Source organism: Mixophyes fleayi, chromosome 12 (genome assembly GCF_038048845.1).
Source record: "Mixophyes fleayi isolate aMixFle1 chromosome 12, aMixFle1.hap1, whole genome shotgun sequence".
NCBI lineage: Eukaryota > Metazoa > Chordata > Amphibia > Anura > Limnodynastidae > Mixophyes > Mixophyes fleayi.
In genome coordinates, this window is record NC_134413.1 from 70,948,009 (window position 1) to 70,970,921 (window position 22,913).

Sequence of the window (22,913 nt, forward strand, 5' to 3'; positions counted from 1 at the left end):
TAATAATAATACACATTTTCTGTAAAACCATTTTAGAAAATGTTCCCCTTTGTGTTCACCTTTCAATTCTTAGAGATATTTGGGTTTAAAATCAGGTCCAAGTTTTCATACTTATACTGTACTGTAAATATTGTTACCAGGCTAAAGCCATTAACACAGGGCTTAGAGATGGGTAAACCAGGAATACACAGACTGTAAATTATTCTCACCCCCTGAATATATCCCATTTATAATATAATCCCCGTCCCAGTCTTGTTACATTACCTGTGGAGATGACTGATGCTCTGTTTGAAATTCAAGTGTAAACAGCTGTTTCCAACCAATCAGATTGAAGAGAATTCTGTGACATCACCAACCCAGGTAGCTCAGTGCCCAGTAATCCCTGATCAGCCATTGGTTGAGAGCTGTGTAACTGTAAATGGCCATATGTATGACAGCCCTATGTCTTAGTTATGTACATATGTGTAACATGGATGAACTGTGTGAATCATGGGGAATTACTTGTGAATCTGCCAATCTATTAGGTCAAACACAATCTCGTTAGTCACTACTCATAGGCAAACCACAAAGTAATCTCCCCCAGTTATCTTGAATTCTGTACCTCTTAACAATTCTGATGGCAGGTAGGAGGTATCCTAATGACCAGTCTATGGGTAACCTGCATTAGGACCTTACACCAGACTACAATAATCACCTTGGCAAGTGCTTACCCAGTGTGCCAAAATCAAACATTCTCATGTGTAACGTTCTAATGTAAACTGCAGCATTAAATATAGTTCTTGTAAAAATATGATAGTGACTGTTTCCCACTAAGCTTGTTACTTACTGTCATAGGAAATTAAATCAATGGCAGAAGTAGCTACATGAAGATATGCTTCATGTAAAGTATTTGACATTACTCAAATATCTATTTTCCACATTACTTTTTAATTGGATTTTTACATGTATTTGGGTTTAAAATCAGGTCCACATTCTTTTTATACTTATACTGTACTGTAAATATTGTTACCAGGTTAAAGCCATTAACACAGGGCTTAGAGATGGGTAAACCAGGAATACACAGACTGTAAATTATTCTCACCCCCTGAATATATCCCATTTATAATATAATCCCCGTCCCAGTCTTGTTACATTACCTGTGGAGATGACTGACGCTCTGTTTGAAATTCAAGTGTAAACAGCTGTTTCCAACCAATCAGATTGAAGAGAATTCTGTGACATCACCAACCCAGGTAGCTCAGTGCCCAGTAATCCCTGATCAGCCATTGGTTGAGAGCCGTGTAACTGTAAATGGCCATATGTATGACAGCCCTATGTCTTAGTTATGTACATATGTGTAACATGGATGAACTGTGTGAATTATAGGGAAGTGAAGCCATGACCTGAATGGTTATGTTATAAAAAAAACTATCTATATATTGGCATAAGACTACTTAGTGGGGTATTTCTCATTGTTGTGTGTGAAACAAGAAGAATTTTTACTTTTCCCCCACATTTTGTTTTTTTATGTTTCACTAGAGATGAGCAGTACGGAGATAGAATTAGATAGACAGGAATTTTAGGGTACAGAGTCGAATTAAGACATGACTCAGTGTCTTGCTCCAAATTCCGATCTGAAAATGAGGCAAAATGTCATTTCATGTAAAATGTCAGATCTCGTGAGTATTGGATCGATATCTTCAATGTATAGCCGTCCTTCCTGTTCTCAGCTGCCATTTAGAAGTGGAAGCAGATGGGTATATTATTAAACTATTTAAGAGTTAACAAAAACTATTCTTTCTTAATTTTAAAATCAAAGATGTTTAAATCTGATGACAGTAGTGCCAGGGGCAGTATCAGCGACATCTGAAATATTTAGTGGGGAAAAATAGGGAACTGTTTGATTGTGAGCAGCACCCCCCCTCCCCCCAAAAACAAAATGCATATACTGTATATATATATATATATATAATATATATATATTTATATATGTTGCTTTTACAATCTAAATGTTTGTCTGTGAAGGTAATTGTGTGTGAGGGGCAGCATCACATCTGTCCTAGTGAGCGGCTATATGGCAGGGTGCGGTGAATGACCTGGCACTGTGTATTATACACAACCCAGTGGGCTGTCACAGTTATATAGTCTTTTGTTTGACCAGTGACGCTTGTCACATATCTGTAGCTAAGTGGACAGTCGGTACAATGAAATTTTCTAGGGACTGAAGGACTTTTTGTTTAACCTCACAGTACAGCAATTGCTGTTAAGAAGAAATAAGATTGTGATGGAATTTGGTAACGTGGACACATGATCTCAACTAATCGGTTATAACCTGATGCATTGATGGGGAAATTGGACTCACATCCAGTGATAACATAGCTGTCATGGCTTTAGTGATCCGCTGTGCAGCAGGATGCTGGCTGTCATACTTGGTTCCTCTTTTGCGTCTCAGACAATTGTTGATTATAATACAATAAAAAGATTGGTATATCTGCGCAGGCCAACTGAAAGCAGCCTCTGTTCTCTCTCACACACACACACACACACACACACACAATCCACATACAATGTGCAAAAATAAAAAAACTGTAAAAATAACCAATGGTGACAGAGCTGGCGCTAACAGTTTTAAAGAGTCAACTGTGAAATAATATATATATATATATATATATATATATATATATATATATATATATATATATATATATATATATATATATATTCTTTCCATCTTGATGTATGTCTTCCACAAATTCCAGAAATTTGCAGTGATCAAAGTAACTTACAGATTTCTGGCATTCACCACGATTGTGGTCACATAAAACAAGTGAAAAGAAAAAAATCATATCATAGCGTAACATATAATATGTGGTTACACCGAAAACCACTAAATATCCCAAGGATCCAGTGGGGGTTGTTAATTACGACAAAAACACCACATGATTGGTGTTCTCAATCCCCTATCGGATATACACTTACAAGATTTCAATCTTGAATCAATATAAGCCAATATTTGTATTATACATTGCTTTTATGCTTCTTTGGTGCAATAAAACTTTGGCTACGTGAGATAATGCACTATCAGTTGTCACTTGTCTTTTGAGCACCTATCATAAGGAGATCCAGTAAGAGGACAAGATTCCAGGAGGATATCCATGTATACATATTGGCTTATATTGATCCAAGATTGAAATCTTGTAAGTCTACTACTGTCTTATATCACTGAGGTAGTATCAGTACAAAGTAACATGATAGTATAATGTGGGCAGCGTGTCTTGAATTTGGTTCCAAGTCACCCTAACAAAATAATAACATTAGTTTAGCCATTTATTTTTTATTTTGAGAAAATGTACATACGAGGACAAACTTTTAAGAGCTAATTTCTCTTGTGGTTACTCGTTAACAATTCATATGAATGTATAGAAGGGATTGAAACAGGAAGTTGCTATTCATCATCTGGGATTAAGCCCTGCAGTAACCAGTTTGCTACTCTATTGTTCTCTCTAGGACTGTGTCAGACTACTATGCACTAGACCAGCTGGGGGGAAACCCATGTGGGGATGACTTCTCTCCACTCCCATATCCAACCCCTGATTTGGGAGCCAATGGCATTCTGTACGGACTTACAGGACGGGATTTCACCTGTGGGAATTCTGAACTGTTTAAAAAGAGCCTGCAAGGAGACCAAGGGTTGTTTATTGGATATCCTGAGCTTGGTATTGAAGATCTGTCTCCTACCAGCTCCAACGTGTGTCCTGATTACAATTTTACATCTAGGCACATCTCTGGCTGAACATGGTGCAACAGTATAACTCTGACCCATGGGAGCTGCTTGTGCGTCTGCACATCTGGGGGTAAATGTATCAAGCTGAGAGTTTTCCGGCGGGTTTGAAAAGTGGAGATGTTGCCTATTGCAACCAATCAGATTCTAGCTTTCATTTTGTAAAATGCACTAAATAAATGATAGCTAGAATCTGATTGGTTTTTCAAACCCGCCGGAAAACTCTCAGCTTGATACATTTACTCCCTGGTGTGCCTACAGGAGTAGGGTGACAGGGGTCCAGGCTGCTAACATCTCGGTAGTGAGCTTAAGGCCGAGAGGCCAGGACCAGCAAGCCTAGAAGTGTAGAAATCGGAGGAATCTGGAAGACCTGAGTACTGAGCTATTGTGACAAAAGCATCAGGACCAGAGACTTTTTTACAACTTAGCCCGGCCAAATAAATACTGTTTAAACATATGTAACGGTTCCTCATATCTTTATCTGGGGATGTGTTGGGGAGGTTTTTAGTAGGGATGAGCGCACTCGGATTTATGAAATCCGAGCCCACCCGAACGTTGTGGATCCGAGTCGGATCCGAGACAGATCCGGGTATTGGCGCCAAATTCAAATGTGAAACTGAGGCTCTGACTCATAATCCCGTTGTCGGATCTCGCGATACTCGGATCCTATAAATTCCCCGCTAGTCGCCGCCATCTTCACTCGGGCATTGATCAGGGTAGAGGGAGGGTGTGTTAGGTGGTCCTCTGTGCTGTTTAGTTCTGTGCTGTTTAGTTCTGTGCTGTGCTGTGCTGTGCTGTGCTGTGCTGTGCTGTGCTGTGTTCTGCAGTATCAGTCCAGTGGTGCTGTGTGCTGTGCTCTGTCCTTCTGAGGTCAGTGGTGCTGCTGGGTCCTGTGCTGTGTCCTGTTCAGTCCAGTGGTGCTGTGTCCTGTGCTCTGTGCTTCTAAGGGCATAGTTATTTCCCCAATATTCCCCTGTGTTTAAAAAAATAAAAAAAAGTTTTTTTAAAAAATACCAAAAACTACTTTAATTTTTTTTAATTACCACAAAATTTGCACAACCAATCCTGCAGTATAAGCCCATTGGTACTGCAATATTACCAAGTTCACACATTCAGCAGTAAAAGTCCAGTGGTACTGCAATATTACAAAGTTTACACATTCTGCAGTATCAGTCCAGTGGTGCTGTGTCCTGTGCTCTGTCCTGCTGAGTTCCGTAGTGCTGCTGGGTCCTGTGCCGTGTCCTGTTCAGTCCAGTGGTGCTGTGTCCTGTGCTCTGTGCTTCTAAGGGCATAGTTATTTCCCCATTATTCCCAAGTTTTTAAAAAATAAAAAAAAAGTAAAAAAAAATAAAAAATTTAAAAAAAAAAAAAAATATATAATAATTATAACCAAATTTGCAAAACCAATCCAGCAGTATAAGTCCATTGGTACTGCAATATTACAAAGTTCACACATTCTGCAGTATCAGTCCAGTGGTGCTGTGTCCTGTGCTCTGTCCTGCTGAGTTCCGTAGTGCTGCTGGGTCCTGTGCCGTGTCCTGTTCAGTCCAGTGGTGCTGTGTCCTGTGCTCTGTGCTTCTAAGGGCATAGTTATTTCCCCACTATTCCCAAGTTTTTTAAAAATAAAAAAAAAGTAAAAAAAAATAAAAAATTTAAATAAAAAAAAATATATAATAATTATAACCAAATTTGCAAAACCAATCCAGCAGTATAAGTCCATTGGTACTGCAATATTACCAAGTTCACACATTCTGCAGTATCTTGTGCTACATATAATGGAGACCAAAAATTTGGAGGATAAAGTAGGGAAAGATCAAGACCCACTTCCTCCTAATGCTGAAGCTGCTGCCACTAGTCATGACATAGACGATGAAATGCCATCAACGTCGTCTTCCAAGCCCGATGCCCAATCTCATAGTACCGGGCATGTAAAATCCAAAAAGCCCAAGTTAAGAAAAAGTAGCAAAAAGAGAAACTTTAAATCATCTGAGGAGAAACGTAAAGTTGCCAATATGCCATTTACGACACGGAGTGGCAAGGAACGGCTTAGGCCCTGGCCCGTGTTCATGACTAGTGGTTCAGCTTCACCCACGGATCTTAGCCCTCCTCCTCCTCCCCCCCCCTACAAAAAATTGAAGAGAGTTATGCTGTCAGCAACAAAACAGCAAACAACTCTGCCTTCTAAAGAGAAATTATCACAAATCCACAAGGCGAGTCCAAGGATGTTGGTGGTTGTCAAGCCTGACCTTCCCATCACTGTACGGGAAGAGGTGGCTCGGGAGGAGGCTATTGATGATGTAGCTGGCGCTGTGGAGGAACTTGATGATGAGGATGGTGATGTGGTTATTGTAAATGAGGCACCAGGGGGGGAAACAGCTGATGTCCATGGGATGAAAAAGCCCATCGTCATGCCTGGTCAGAAGACCAAAAAATGCACCTCTTCGGTCTGGAGTTATTTTTATCCAAATCCAGACAACCAATGTATGGCCATATGTAGCTTATGTAAAGCTCAAATAAGCAGGGGTAAGGATCTTGCCCACCTAGGAACATCCTCCCTTATACGTCACCTGAATAACCTTCATAGTTCAGTGGTTAGTTCAGGAACTAGGGCTAGGACCCTCATCGATACAGGGACACCTAAATCCCGTGGTCCAGTTGGATACACACCACCAACACCCTCCTCGTCAACTTCCTCCACAATCTCCATCAGATTCAGTCCTGCAGCCCAAGTCAGCAGCCAGACTGAGTCCTCCTCAATACGGGATTCATCCGAGGAATCCTGCAGCGGTACGCCTACTACTGCCACTGCTGCTGTTGCTGCTGTTAGTCGGTCATCTTCCCAGAGGGGAAGTCGTAAGACCGCTAAGTCTTTCACAAAACAATTGACCGTCCAACAGTCGTTTGCCATGACCACAAAATACGATAGTAGTCACCCTATTGCAAAGCGTATAACTGCGGCTGTAACTGCAATGTTGGTGTTAGACGTGCGCCCGGTGTCCGCCATCAGTGGAGTGGGATTTAGAGGGTTGATGGAGGTATTGTGTCCCCGGTACCAAATCCCCTCGAGATTCCACTTCACTAGGCAGGCGATACCAAAAATGTACAGAGAAGTACGATCAAGTGTCCTCAGTGCTCTAAAAAATGCGGTTGTACCCACTGTCCACTTATCCACGGACATGTGGACAAGTGGTTCTGGGCAAACGAAGGACTATATGACTGTGACAGCCCACTGGGTAGATGCATCCCCTTCCGCAGCAACAGCAACAGCTGCACCAGTAGCAGCAACTACAAAATGGCGGCTCGTGCAAAGGCAGGCAACATTGTGCATTACAGGCTTTAATAAGAGGCACAATGCTGACAACATATTAGAGAAAATGAGGGAAATTATCTCCCAGTGGCTTACCCCACTTAGACTCTCATGGGGATTTGTGGTGTCAGACAATGCCAGTAACATTGTGCGGGCATTAAATATGGGCAATTTCCAGCACGTCCCATGTTTTGCCCACACCATTAATTTGGTGGTGCAGCATTACCTCAAGAGTGACAGGGGTGTGCAGGAGATGCTTGCGGTGGCGCGCAAAATTGCTGGACACTTTCGGCATTCAGCCAGTGCCTACCGCAGACTAGAGGCACATCAAAAAAGCATGAACCTGCCCTGCCATCACCTCAAACAAGAGGTTGTGACGCGCTGGAACTCCACCCTCTATATGCTGCAGAGGATGGAGGAGCAGCAAAAGGCCATTCAGGCCTACACAGCCACCTACGACATAGGCAAAGGAGTGGGGATGCGCCTCAGTCAAGCGCAGTGGAGACTGATTTCCGTGTTGTGCAAGGTTCTGCAGCCATTTGAACTTGCCACACGAGAAGTCAGTTCCGACACTGCCAGCTTGAGTCAGGTCATTCCCCTGATCAGGCTGTTGCAGAAGCAGCTGGAGAAAGTGAGGGAGGAGCTGGTAAGCCATTGCGATTACACCAAGCATGTAGCTCTTGTGGATGTAGCCCTTCGTACGCTTTGCCAGGATCCGAGGGTGGTCACTCTTTTAAAGTCAGAGGAATACATTCTGGCCACCGTGCTCGATCCTCGGTTTAAAGCGTATGTTGTGTCTCTGTTTCCGGCGGACACAAGTCTACAGCGGTGCAAAGACCTGCTGGTCAGGAGATTGTCCTCTGAAGAGGACCGTGACATCCCAACAGCTCCACCCTCATTTTCTTCCACATCTATGGCTGCGAGGAAAAAGCTCAGTTTTCCCAAAAGAGGCACTGGCGGGGATGCTGATAACATCTGGTCCGGACTGAAGGACCTGCCAACCATTGCAGACATGTCTACTCTCGCTGCATTGGATGCTGTCACAATAGAAAAAATTGTGGATGATTACTTTGCTGACACCATCCAAGTAGACATGTCAGACAGTCCATATTGTTACTGGCAGGAAAAAAAGGCAGTTTGGAAGCCCCTGTACAAACTGGCTCTATTTTACCTGAGTTGTCCCCCCTCCAGTGTGTACTCGGAAAGAGTTTTTAGTGCAGCGGGGAACCTGGTCAGTGAGCGGCGAAGGAGGTTGCTTCCTCAGAACGTTGAAAAAATGATGTTTATAAAAATGAATAATCAATTCCTCAATGAAGTACAGCACTGCCCTCCAGACAGTACAGAGGGACCTGTGGTTGTGGAGTCCAGCGGGGACGAATTGATAATGTGTGATGAGGAGGAAGTACACACTGTAGGGGGAGAGGAATCAGAGGTTGAGGATGAGGACGACATCTTGCCTCAGTAGAGCCTGTTTAGTCTGTACAGGGAGAGATGAATAGCTTTTTTGGTGTGGGGGCCCAAACAAACCAATCATTTCAGCCAAAGTTGTTTGGTAGGCCCTGTCGCTGAAATGATTGGTTTGTTAAAGTGTGCATGTCCTATTTCAACAACATAAGGGTGGGTGTGAGGGCCCAAGGACAATTCCATCTTGGACCTTTTTTTTTTTGCATTATATGACCAATCAACAGTCGTTTGCCATGTTCAAAAAGTAAAACCAAATTTAAAAAAATACAAGAAATTAAACCAAAAGTAAAATGCCGTGTCATAATTTAAAACAAGAGGTATTGACGTGCTCTAAAACTACTGTATTGTTGTTTATATTTTATAAACACTACACTTGAAAGCTTGAGTCTTTCAATAAAAAAGTAACTGTCCATTGCACGAATATTTGCAACAGGGACAATTTTAGGGTTAAGAAAGTCAACTAATAACACTTCGACGCTGTCTGTCTTTATAAACACTACACTTGGAAGTTGGAGGAGGTATTGTGGCCCCGGCACCAAATTTACTACCGGGGCCACTCCACTGTGCAGTCCATATTTAGGTGTATCAGATATTAAACAACGGTGACAGTTGATGCCCAATTTTTTAATTATATTGTGGCCTCGGTACCAAATTGTGTACCGGGGCCACCACACTACGCAGTCCAGATACTTGTTTGGTGGAATTCAGACCAGTTGAGGGTTTTATTATTATTATATTGTGTGGACCACTCTATCTATACCACACTACAACTCTATATACCACTCTATTTCATACTTTAATTCTATTTCATACTTTAATTCTATTTCATACTTTAATTCAATTTCATACTTTAATTCAATTTCATACTTTAATTCTATTACTAATTACCATAAAGAGGAACAAAATAAACCAATTTTACCAAAAGTATAATATGACTTAGACTTACAAACACTACACTTGAAAGATCGTGCCTTTAAATGAAAAAGTCAGTCTTCATTGCACGACTATGTGCAACATGGACAGTTTTTTGGGTTTACAAAGTCAAACAATAACACTTTGACCCTGTCTGTCTGGGATCTCAATGACGAATTGTCTGTACCATGTTTGGAGGAGGTATTGTGGCCCCGGAATCAAATTGGGTACCGGGGCCACCCCACTATGCAGTCCAGATACTTGTTTGGTGGAATTCTGACACGTGGAGGGTTTTTTAATTATATTGTGGCCTCGGTACCAAATTGTGTACCGGGGCCACCACACTACGCAGTCAAGATAGATAGATGCGTATCATAGATAAAGTACATTCAGTGGTGTGGGGCAAATTGAAAAATATTCAAAATGCACTGACATTATCAAAAACAAGAGGTTGTCACACGCTAAAACTCCAACATGTATATGATGGAGAGGATGGAGGAGCAGCCGTATGTGTAGTGTAATGCAGATCTGTTGAAGGTTTTTTATATATTTTATTGTGGTGCCCAGTGCCCACTCCTCTACGCAGTCCAGGTACATTTATTGGTGCGATTCATAAAAGTTCAGGGTTTTTAAGATATTGTGGTGACCCACTCCTCTACGCAGTCCAGGTACATTTATTGGTGCGATTCATAAAAGTTCAGGGATTTTAATATATTGTGGTGACCCACTCCTCTACGCAGTCCAGGTACATTTATTGGTGCGATTCATAAAAGTTCAGGGTTTTTAATATATATTGTGGTGACCCACTCCTCTACGCAGTCCAGGTACATTTATTGGTGCGATTCATAAAAGTTCTGGGTTTTTAAGATATTGTGGTGACCCACTCCTCTACGCAGTCCAGGTACATTTATTGGTGCGAATCATAAAAGTTCAGGGTTTTTAATATATATTGTGGTGACCCACTCCTCTACGCAGTCCAGGTACATTTATTGGTGCGATTCATAAAAGTTCTGGGTTTTTAAGATATTGTGGTGACCCACTCCTCTACGCAGTCCAGGTACATTTATTGGTGCGAATCATAAAAGTTCAGGGTTTTTAATATATATTGTGGTGACCCACTCCTCTACGCAGTCCAGGTACATTTATTGGTGCGATTCATAAAAGTTCAGGGTTTTTAAGATATTGTGGTGACCCACTCCTCTACGCAGTCCAGGTACATTTATTGGTGCGATTCATAAAAGTTCAGGGTTTTTAATATATTGTGGTGACCCACTCCTCTACGCAGTCCAGGTACATTTATTGGTGCGATTCATAAAAGTTCAGGGTTTTTAATATATATTGTGGTGACCCACTCCTCTACGCAGTCCAGGTACATTTATTGGTGCGATTCATAAAAGTTCAGGGTTTTTAAGATATTGTGGTGACCCACTCCTCTACGCAGTCCAGGTACATTTATTGGTGCGATTCATAAAAGTTCAGGGTTTTTAATATATATTGTGGTGACCCACTCCTCTACGCAGTCCAGGTACATTTATTGGTGCGATTCATAAAAGTTCAGGGTTTTTAATATATATTGTGGTGACCCACTCCTCTACGCAGTCCAGGTACAATTATTGGTGCGAATCATAAAAGTTCAGGGTTTTTAATATATATTGTGGTGACCCACTCCTCTACGCAGTCCAGGTACATTTATTGGTGCGAATCATAAAAGTTCAGGGTTTTTAAGATATTGTGGTGACCCACTCCTCTACGCAGTCCAGGTACATTTATTGGTGCGATTCATAAAAGTTCAGGGTTTTTAATATATATTGTGGTGACCCACTCCTCTACGCAGTCCAGGTACAATTATTGGTGCGAATCATAAAAGTTCAGGGTTTTTAATATATATTGTGGTGACCCACTCCTCTAGGCAGTCCAGGTACATTTATTGGTGCGATTCATAAAAGTTCTGGGTTTTTAAGATATTGTGGTGACCCACTCCTCTACGCAGTCCAGGTACATTTATTGGTGCGATTCATAAAAGTTCAGGGTTTTTAATATATATTGTGGTGACCCACTCCTCTACGCAGTCCAGGTACATTTATTGGTGCGATTCATAAAAGTTCAGCATTTTTAATATATATTGTGGTGACCCACTCCTCTACGCAGTCCAGAAAGATACCTTGTTGCAACGTTTTGGACTAATAACTATATTGTGAGGTGTTCAGAATACACTGTAAATTAGTGGAAATGCTTGTTATTGAATGTTATTGAGGTTAATAATAGCCTAGGAGTGAAAATAAGCCCAAAAACTTGATTTTTAAAGTTTTTATGTTTTTTTGCAAAAAAATCCGAATCCAAAACCTTAAATCCGAACCGAGACCTTTCGTCAAGTGTTTTGCGAGACAAATCCGAACCTCAAAAATAACGAAAATCCGGATCCAAAACACAAAACACGAGACCTCAAAAGTCGCCGGTGCACATCCCTAGTTTTTAGATGCTGGCGATTTAATATAGTTATTGTGTTACAGTTGTGTTTGCACCTTCTGTAATAAAGGTACTATTATAGCTACCACTCCTCTTTGTCTGCGTGATCCAAAGAACACCAAGGTACCAGGGCTACTCTGTGGGCCTTGACTCTAATGCCCTGGTGTCCTGACACTGATCATCAAAATCTGAGGAGCATGACTGTCCCAATACTATCCCCATTCATTATAGGTTTTCATAAGACGCTGGTCTCGTCACATGAAAAGAAAAATGTCCAGATAGTGGATAACTGACTTGATTCCCATTTCCGCCCTTAGCACCCACTCTTTTAAGGAGGTGAAAGCTTCAGGAAGATGCCTCTTACAGAATGGCCGCATCAAGTGAGGTGTATGATGCAGAACATGTCTCCTTACTGATCCCATTAGTCACCGAATCTTTCTTTGGAATTGACAAATGATGAATCAGGCTGAATATTCTGGGCTTTGTTTTAGGGACCATTTACAGTGCATAATGCATGGCTGACATCAAATATCCGTACAGTTTCAACTCTTTGGACTCCCTATAAGGAACTCTAAAAACATTCTTAAACCCATTCTCCAATAATAATGCTGCCTCCCTGTCTGGATGTCTCCTAAGTCAGGGATGCTTTGTATCTATATTTAATTTATGTCTTTTTCAAGCAGGTTTCCCATGCCTGAACTGTCTTCCGATCTTAAAAACACTTAGCAAGCGGCTGCCCTCCACCACAGCTGAATATTCATGTCTGAGTCTGCATGGGGCCACATACATTGGCCATCAATAAACTGCCAGCATGTTCCCTTTCTTGCTCCTACCAACACCACAGCAGGCCCAGGAGAAGACCACTGCCAACCCATTGCAGGAAATCCCAACCTCATTTATAGCCACATGGGACATCCAGACAGCAAGAACTTGTAAAACATGCCCATATTCAGGGCATAAAATAACGTTTCTCCCCTTCATTACTTCTCTGACATACAATACCTTTCTGAATTACTTTGAAACCCTTTCCCACATCAGCACATGAATTTGGCTGTTCCCTAAGTGATTTCTCTGATATTTAACAATTTGGAATATGTGTAAAACATTTACCACATTCAGAGCAAGAATATCTCTCCTGTATGACATGGTCTTTCTCCTGTATGGTGCGCAACAAGAAGTGAATTATGTGCTAAATATTGCCAACATTCTGTAATATGGTTTCTTTACGGTATGGCTTCTCTGATACTTAAGAAGTAATATTTTAGAAAAACATTTCCCACATTCTGAGCAGGACCAAGATTTACCTGGAGGAGGTGGTAGGGCAGCCATAACCCCTGAGCTGCCTTAACCTTAGACCTCACCTACCTTTCCTTGAACAGTCACAATTTGTGTTGGTCAAATAGGCTGAACCTACTAGGAAAGGTGTTTGGGCTGATCGGGGGGAACTCCTGGCAAACTGTGCATGGTTTGAGTGGATTGGCAATTGGCTTAAATTGTCCTGATTTTGCAATTGGTATTGATGACAGGTATTGCACAGGTACTGGTCCCAGTGTACATCTATTTTGCCTAAGGGAAGCTGACTTGTACAGTCAAACAAATAGCTACAATAAAAAGTGTTGCATCCCTCTCTCTCTGTGTAGTGAATAAAGCTCTTTTGAAATATGCCCATAGCAAGGGAATTTCTTATCCACATAAATATCTAGTTATTGCTACAGTAAGAAGAAAAACACAGACACAATTCTTTCATTAGAAAATGTATTGCATGGAAATGGTAAAATAACCACATGCACAGTGTACACATAACAACATATACAACAAAATCATAACTAGTACAGTAAAGACATAATGGGGCTTATTCAGAGTTGGACGCATTTGCGCACCAAACGTACGTTGGAAATAATGTACACAAAAAAGTGGATTTACTCATTGATGTTGAGTCTCAAGGCGCCTGCAGCTCAAAAACAGTTTCTTTGTGACCAGTGTAGGTCTGCCCCCACCCACCCCCCCCCCCCCCCCCGATACAGTGGGGTGCAGATATAAAATGTAATTAAAAATGGAAATGTCAATTACGCAATACTCAATCAGCAAATTAGAAACAGCTAAATAGGGCTGATAGTCATCATCATATACCTGCACCAAAAATCTAATACCTGCATGAGGATCGAGCCCTAAAAGGCGTATTTGCAGATGTTATGTTACAATTACATGAACCCACCCATACTGTGCTCAGCCCATGCATGCTAGTCCCTGCACATCCTTATTCTGCTTTTCCAGACAAAGGCGGACGGATGTCAGCGATATAAATAACTCTATATATGGACATATACTTTCTGGATTTTGGAATCGTTGCAGTATGAAAATACACATCTTATGCAAACAATGACGTACGTCTAATTCCAAATGAGCCCCAATATATACATTTCCTTTATACAACGATGGTAAAGATATTTTGCATTCCCCACTAGAGCAGATCAAGCTCCACCTAGTTTGATGTCTATGTACTGAAATACCAGCTGTGCGATGTTTTGCTTGTTTGTTCCACCTTCAGATTGCTTTATTTTATCTTGTACACACCATCCTGAAAATGTTACTACAAGCATTTATTTTCTTAGTAGCCTCCTTCCGTGATTTTAGCCATGTATTTATAACATCAGGGAAAGGGGATTATTTTCTTACCCCAGGATACAACATAAAGCTGCTCACTGGATACAATTATACAGAAAGCAGAGCAGAGCAACACAAACACACAGCTCTGCCCCGTGGTATCACCACACGGGTTAAACGTACAGAGGGAAACCAGGACGTAAAAATTGTGTATTTACTTAAACTTGGAGTAAAGCCTATACAAGCCATTAAATACATGTGATGGTTGGAAACCCCTTTAATTATGCTTCTGAAAGGATTTTATTTTATACAGGGCTTTGTCACTAAAAACAATACATTGGGTATAGTGAAACCACCTAAAAAGCCTTGACATAATTGAGATTAAAGTTGCATTATCAAATAATTGTTACATGTTACTTATTTGCCCCTTTCCAGCTCCAGGGTCTGCTCTATGCAGCCGCTTTTCCCGGGACACCTTCGTTTCTGTCTCCTCCATGTACATATGGCTGTGGCAGTGGCTTGTGAGCAGGAGGTCCAATCAGAAGCCACAATCTCCATGACTGCAACTCCTGATTGATCATCCTGCTTACTCATACTTCTACCTTGGGGACCAAAATGTCAATTTAGTCAGAGCTGTGAGATGAACCACGGAACCACGGGAAACACTTGTGCATGGAGCAGGCCCCGGGGCTCCAGAGAGAGTAGGAGCAGGTGAGTAACATGATAACATGCAACAATTAGGTGGTAATGCAGATTTAGGTGCTCCTCTGCTGCAGCATATCACCATCATGACAGTGTATTGTCTTGGCATCACAATATTCAACAGAAAGGGACTTTTAAAGAATATATATACATGATAGGGCACCAGCATACACGTGTACAACAGCTGTAGCAGTTAATAGATTGGAGAGAACATGAGGACTGGAATATCCAAATCAGTTTAAGACAAAGAATAAGACTCTAGAAACACTGTATCTACTTAATCAGGGAATTTATTTTACATCTAGATAACATTTAACATGTTTCATTACTACAGATTAAATTTTGTTGTCTCTGAGATACAAAATGAATAATGAACATCATGGGAATTACTAAACAATTGGTTATTTTAATAAAAGTATAATTAATTATGTGGTAGTACAATGTAAGGAATGTGAAGAAAGTATAATATCATATAAAACACAAGGCATCGGAAAGTATAGAAAATATATATTATATTTGAACTTGGAAGTTTTATATATATATATATATATATATATATATATATATATATATAACTCTTGGGAAAATGCGAACTGTCAGACACTGTACAACAGTAAATTTTAACACACTGGCAGAGTGATTGCATAATTCTGATCTTAATAAGATGTAGTTAGTAGATTTTACCATACCCTGTGGCTGGTTTCCCATCCGTGTAAAGATTAACCCTTCCAATGCTGCGGTGCCAATTGGGTTAACCCCCCAGTGCTATGTGCTGGAGGTGCAATGTATTTTAAAGTGTATTTTAATAAATATATAAATATAGATATTGGCGCTGAAAGGGTTAGCCCAGGAGTAGAAATGTATAAAGTGATATGTGTGTTTATAAAATGTTATTTCAAATGTGTATAAAACAAAAGAAATTGCTTCTCACCCCACTGCTGGTCCAGTGAGGATCGGAGCTCAGCCAGAGCTTTAATTCCTCCACTCCGGTTCCCATTTGTAAGTACAGGATGACTGGAGTGTCGGAGGGGTCTCCAATCCCTGATGGTACAGTGGGGGCTGCAGGAGCAGCCCCTGGATAAAGTAGGAACCAGGAGCTCTCTGTGTGTAAACTCCGCTGGCAGCTGTAGTTCAGTGGCTTCTGGAGGAGACTTGCAGAGGCGCCTCCTAGATTCACACATGAATCCAGGAGTCCCAGTCTGCAGAGCACCATACTGGAGCTCAAAGAGCCTGGGGACAGCTGGTGGCAACACTATTCTCCTACAACTCATGTGCAGTTGGCATTCACAGTCGGTGAATATCTGCTGACAGGTGACACCAGTAGAAGTGGTCAGTAACAGCCAGATACAGACAGTAAGAAGGAAACCCAACTAAACTGTTTAAGATCTCCCTCTCCAAACACTGGGTAGCAGAGTAAGACCATCCAGTCACAGTTTATAACTGGTGGCAAGCAATTTGATAATGCTAGGGTTTTTTTTTTGGAGAGCCGAGTTACTCAAGTGAAGAGCTCCTTCCACACAAGGGAATGCAAAAGATGGTTAACTACACCGCAATGTCCAAGGTAGATCTCGAAATCCTGTGCAAAGCAAGAAAAATTGTACAGTAAAAAGTCATCATCTGCTGCACCATGATTTGGGTCCTGTCACTTTACCGAATTTCAGGACGGTGTTGGAGACAGTGATTTACACTTGCAGGTGTTTGGAATGATTTCTAAACCCCATGCTTTGTCCAAAAAGGAGTGGGTCAATTATTTGGTCCTTACAATGCAAGGGCGTGCATTAGAGGCCTATTGTGTATTGACCCCAGATGACTGTGCAGACTCTGAAGTGGTAAAGAAAGTTCTCTTTAAGTGCTACATTATTACCCCAGGAACCTACTGGCAGAAATGTGAGGATCTGGCAGAAGCCTTCTCATCAACCATGAGGAATTTGCTAACCAGCTGTGGCAGTTCGTGATGAGATGTGTGAATGGATCTGGTGTCAAGACCTGGGTGGATTTAAATGGTTTAATTTGCAGGGAGCAGTTATCTCGCCGTTGCACACAGAGGGTAAAAAAATTGGTACTGGACCACAACACAATAATATTTGAAGTAGCGGCCCAGTTGGCAAATCAAAATGTAGTGGTTTGGCCACCCTGGCAGAAGCGCCAGTCTAGCAGCCAACACCAAAGAATTTTATGAATTGAAGAACATCCCTCTGCTGTTGATCACTCCGCCAAGCAAGTAGTTACAATCCTGTTCTACAAACTAGGTCCTTGTAATTAAAGCCACGGAGCCAGAAATATATTGAAAGTATTAAACTGTTTAATGTAGTGAAAAACACAGTCCATGTGATGCAAGTTAAACACAGGCCAGATCAGTGAATAAACAGACTTCCAGGTATAAGGCAAATATCAGGTTTACCTCCAAGTGACAAGATAGAGATGAATGCTAAATGCTTACAGAAAAGCAGAAACTGGCTAAGCAAGGATTTCCACAGGAAAAGAGAAAAAGCAAGGCAGTTAGTCCAAGGGTAAATAAACATTACAGGCACAGAAACATTAATGACCATCAAAGGAAACTGGGAGAGGCAGGCATATATAGGAGACAATCAGGTGCGAATGATTAACATAGTGCAGCTAGTAGTCCCTGATAGTGAGAAGAGAAGGCAGAATAACAGCACCTCTGGTGGTTCACAGGTACTGCAGGGTCAATATAATAATAAATATAGTCCCAGAGGCAGGAGCTAAAGCAGCATCATGAGGCAGATCCTAACAGTAGCCACTAACCCAGGTGCTTGTAGCTAGCTGCAATTCCACCCTGTTCCTGGAAGTCATCAGACTAGACTGGATAGGAAGTGTTATGGCTGTGGGAAAACCGGTCACCTAAGGCCAGACTGTCCCACAGGCTGACTTGCATACCCGACTAAGGGAGGTGGGCCTAAAAAGATTGTTCTTGCCCCAGAAAGTCCAGTGGCGTATCTCACAGAGAAAAGTGACTCAGTGAAGAGGCCAAAAAGACACCCAAAAAGAGGTGGAAGCACCCAAGTTGGACCATTGCAGGGAGAAGGCCTGAGAGTCTCAGGGACCTCAATCACTGTGGTGAGCCCCCCATCCTTGCTGAACCTGCTGCAGCATTGCCAGGCTAGACTGCCAAAGTCACAGTTCCAGATGGACTCGAAGTACCCACGGTGAGGGTGCGTCTCGATTCGGTAGCTGGCAAATAAATGTGAGATGTGCTCCTGGGAAACGATCTTGGTCATGGGATGTGGACAGGTTTTTGTCATCCCCATTACCCAGAGTCAAGCTGTCAGACTACATGCTACAGGAGTGGCAGTCTAGAGGAAAAGACCCAAGCTACTAGACAACAAGAGCTGCAACAACATTTTCCAGCCCAAAAGAAAAGGTTGAAGCTGCTAGATCATCAGGACTTAGCCAGCTCTTTACCACAGAAAATACCCCATTCCCCAGCAATGCAAAGTATGTTGTTTCCAGCACATCTGGGTTTGTTTAACTGTTAATGCTGAGAATGCTATTAATTTAATTTTAGTTCTGGTTGGGGTAAGAAGGCCTATTTATTAAATACAGAACACTAGTAATGCCATGGTGGTTGGGTGCCTAGAGTGTTGATTATAAGCACTGAAGGGCACCCAAACTTTATCTCGCTATCCCTTAGAATCTTTAATAGCGTCGCCCAACGTAAACCCCTAAAACCTAACCATCTAACTGAATCTGCCCGGGGAAATTTGCTCAAATCATGAGCAGGACCACTCTTACCGGCCCAAAAAACAAATGAATGGCCGACCAGCCAAAAATGCTTCCCATCCTGCCGTAAACCTGCAACATGGAGTAAAATGCACATAAAACAAATTTCAAGACATAATACATGGTATTAGAGAAAGAAACTACTATATATTTGCGCGCAACACAGGGTGACGCATGCAGAGCTAAAACCGGAAACCCCGGGGTGCCACAAGCCAATCAGGCCCCCGGGGAAAAGAAATGGCAAATCCCTCCACGCCTCCTTTTAACAAGACAAGCAATGCATGTCATGGGTCAGCCTTACCACATTGCATTATTAAGCCTAAAGCGCAACAGCTGGCCTAACATACTGTTTGAAACACTTAGACCTTCACCTACCCGAAGCCACGATACTCTGTTCCGACACACCCTCCTCCGCCGCTACTTTAGCCGCTCCTATTCTAAAAGAATGAGTCCCATAGTCTGCTGTATCCAATCCAAGTTTAGCAATACAATTCTTAAAGACCGCGGAAAACTGGACCTTCGTAAGGGGGTACCTATCATGGTGCCTAAGCCAATTACCACCAGGAGCAGGGGACATATCTCTATACAATCTTGTAAACTCAAGCGGGCAAACTGCAATATCCTGATTACGATGCTAGGTAATCCACCGCCCCCTACCCAAAGGATCAGTCTTCAATCTATGGATCTTACAAGCTATGTTATCATTCTTAACCACAACATTTCTGTGAAGTAACCCTGAACCGATTGCCGATCTAGATGAAGCTAACAACTCACCTGTAAACCGCTTATGGTGGACAACCTTCTATACCATCTTTAACCTTTACCAGAGTTAACTTAACAACTAAAATAACGACACAGAGACTTGAATTGGCGTTTGAAAGGTCAGGAATTTATTATAGGCGAAACCTGCTGGGGAAAAATTGGTGGCCAACATAAACAGACCAATCAGCATCCAGGCCACACCTACTAGTTGTAAATTCCGTCCAAACTAATTTGGACTCGACTAGGCGTAAAATGCCAAACTCCCCCATTTGGCATATTAGCTGAGGCCCGCCCGCCTAAGCGGAGCCCCTTAAACCCGAAGTGCTATTCTGCTAATTGCCCAATCCCTTTAAGAGGAGAGTGCCTAATACGCCTTCAATGTAACAAAATGGCTGCTGATTGGGCTGCTTACTGCCACAGCTAAGGTTTCCCACCAGGAACCGCAGCCCGCCACCAACCGACCTCTCATAGCCAAACAAGAAAACCAAATATCTGCTCTATAAAGTATGCCATACCCAAATCAGACAAATGTACACCATCGGGCCTATAGTACTGCGTCAACACAGCCCTTATGGACGGATAACTAATGCAGCCACCACCTACTTCCTGAAAGGTCTTCTGAACCGCCCTATTTACCTTCCCACAAGCTTTCTCAATCCGTGCTGGTTTATCCGCCCCTCTCCAATTGCGCCTAGGGATAATATCAGACCATGTAAGGTGAACTGTTGGCCAATGTAACTTAATGGCCCCGACATCAGATCTTATATGTTCAATGATCTCTAAACTGGACCACTTACCCAGGTCATTCCCCCCAAGGTGAATTACAAGTTCTAAAGGGCGCCCAAACCTACTCTCTGTGTCTTTTAGTATCTTCAACAGAGATTCCCAACGCATACCCCTAACACCTATCCATCTTATTGACTCCGACCTGGAAAATTTGCTCACATCATGAGCAGGGCCGCTCTTACCGGCCCAAAAAACAAATGAATGGCCTACCAGTCAAATACTCCTCCCATCCTGACGTACACCTGCAACATGGAGTAATTTATTAGTAGTAAATTAAATGGCAAAACGTAAAACATAATTAATACTGAAAACAAAAAAATGCCACATTCGCGCATAACGCAGGGTGACCCATGCGGAGGTAAAACCGGAAACCCCGGGGTGCCACCGCCAATCAGGCCCCCGGAGAAAAGAAATGGCAAAACCCTCCGCGCTCCCTTTCAACAAGGTAAGCAACGCAACGTCATAGGTCAGCCTTATTACATCGCCCTGTCTAAGGCTAGAGCGCCACAGCTGGCCTGACATACCGCTTAAAACACTTAGACTTCCATCTACCCAAAGCCATAATGCTCTGCTCAGACACACCTTCTTCTGCCGCTACCGTAGCTGCCCCTATCCTAAAGGAATGCATCCCATAGTCCGCTGCACTCAAACCAAGCTTAACCACGCATATTTTGAATACCGCTGAAAATTGAAACTTTGTAAGGGGAAAACCATTACTATGTCTAAGCCAATAACCACCGGGAGCAGGAGACATATCCCTATACAACCTTGTCAATTCTACTGGGCTGCAGGGGCATCCACGGGCGCTCCTGGAGCGCCTGCATTTAACATGGCCGCCGGAATCGGGATGGACTGACGCGCATGCGCGCGCGTCTGCGTGCGTGCGCGTCGTCGCGCATGCGCATAAACTTTTCTAGCCGCCGCGGCCGCAGCGGAACCGCCGGGGACACCCACCCCACTAACCGAGAGGGGGGAAGAGGAAACACCCTTCGGCGAGGCCCGGATCTGGGCTCGACGCTTGCTAAGGGCCGAGGGAGGGGGGAACAAGCCTCAGGGAGGCGGTGGGGTGGAACCCTAACTCTCTTGGCCCGGAGCATAATGGGGGAAGGAAAAGATAACAAAAAACAAACAAGAAAAAGAGAGAGGGGAAAGGGGGGGGGGGCAGGGACAAGAACTAGGGGAAAAAGATAAGGTGGAGAAAACAAGGAGGAGAATGGATTGGGAAGAAATGTGAAAAGAAAAGAATACTGAAAATACAACTTAAATAAACACGATCACAGCAATAAATGCAATACCAAAAACAGTATAACACAGTTAAAAAACACAGTGAAAAAACAGTTTATGTAGCAATACTTACCAGGACAGCAGAGAGCCCATACTCACTTAACAAATCTATCCGGCAAGAGGAAGTCACATCCTTTTCCTATATGTTATAAGCCTCCTCAGGAAAGCAAACCCCTCCCCTTCCGGCTCCACTGATTGGATAACTCAGATTTCTACCACAACCCAGATAAGTTAACTCCTGGTATGCCTGTACTTTTTCCTCTGCCTGCCCCCTCAGTGTTTATATCACCTCGGTCTCATTCAATCCCTCTGTTGTATTTCTGTAAGCCATGAAAAAAGCCTTTACACACTCAAGCCGAAACAAAGCAGCTTCAAACTCATTTAAAATTTTCCAAGAACATGCACCACATAGCCATATAATCTCTAATTTCCTTGGATATCCTCACAAAATGCCTTGCTTTTGTAATCCCAACCGTAGCCCTCTCTAACTTCTGGCAAAAAACCCTACCCATGGGTATCACTCTACAAGCAAAATTAAGCAGGCCAAGCAGTGACTGCACCTGTTTTTACTGCACCTTACACTCACCCTGAAACGAATCAATCACACCCCTCAACTTAGCTACTTCCTCCATTGGAAGCTTACAACACCCTGCAACAGTGTCAATTTCAATAACCAGGTATGACAATTTCTCGATATGCCTCGTCAACACGCCAGAGCGTGACCTTGATGCTGCCAAATCATCTGTAGCCTTATTAGTGATGGCAAACATATCCACAAAACAACCTGTGCCTATCTTACCACACACCCGGCACCTAATATCCCCCTGACGGCTGTATTGGAACAGCGCACCACATCGTCCCTCAATATCCTGCTTCCTTCATTGGAACCAACACCTTCCAACCCCGCCCTATGGCAGGTACTACACAACTTCCTCTCCAGGAGCTTCATCAATCTTGTGTCTGCCCTCCCAGACCTGTCCGGAACCTCACTCCCAGAGTCCCCGCATCCACCAACAGTGCTAAAGTAAACAAACTACGGTCAGCCGACCGCGACTGGACCTGCTCGCTGACCTGGGTCAACTAAATTTGAGGCAATCATGCAGGGGACACTCGATGACCTGCCAG

The 22,913-nt window shown here is 42.7% G+C and overlaps 1 pseudogene; it reads right to left on the reverse strand.

Moving 5' to 3' along the window:
• The window catches only part of LOC142108358 (uncharacterized), a 94,707-nt pseudogene that overhangs the window by 26,387 nt on the left and 45,407 nt on the right, over positions 1-22,913 (reverse strand).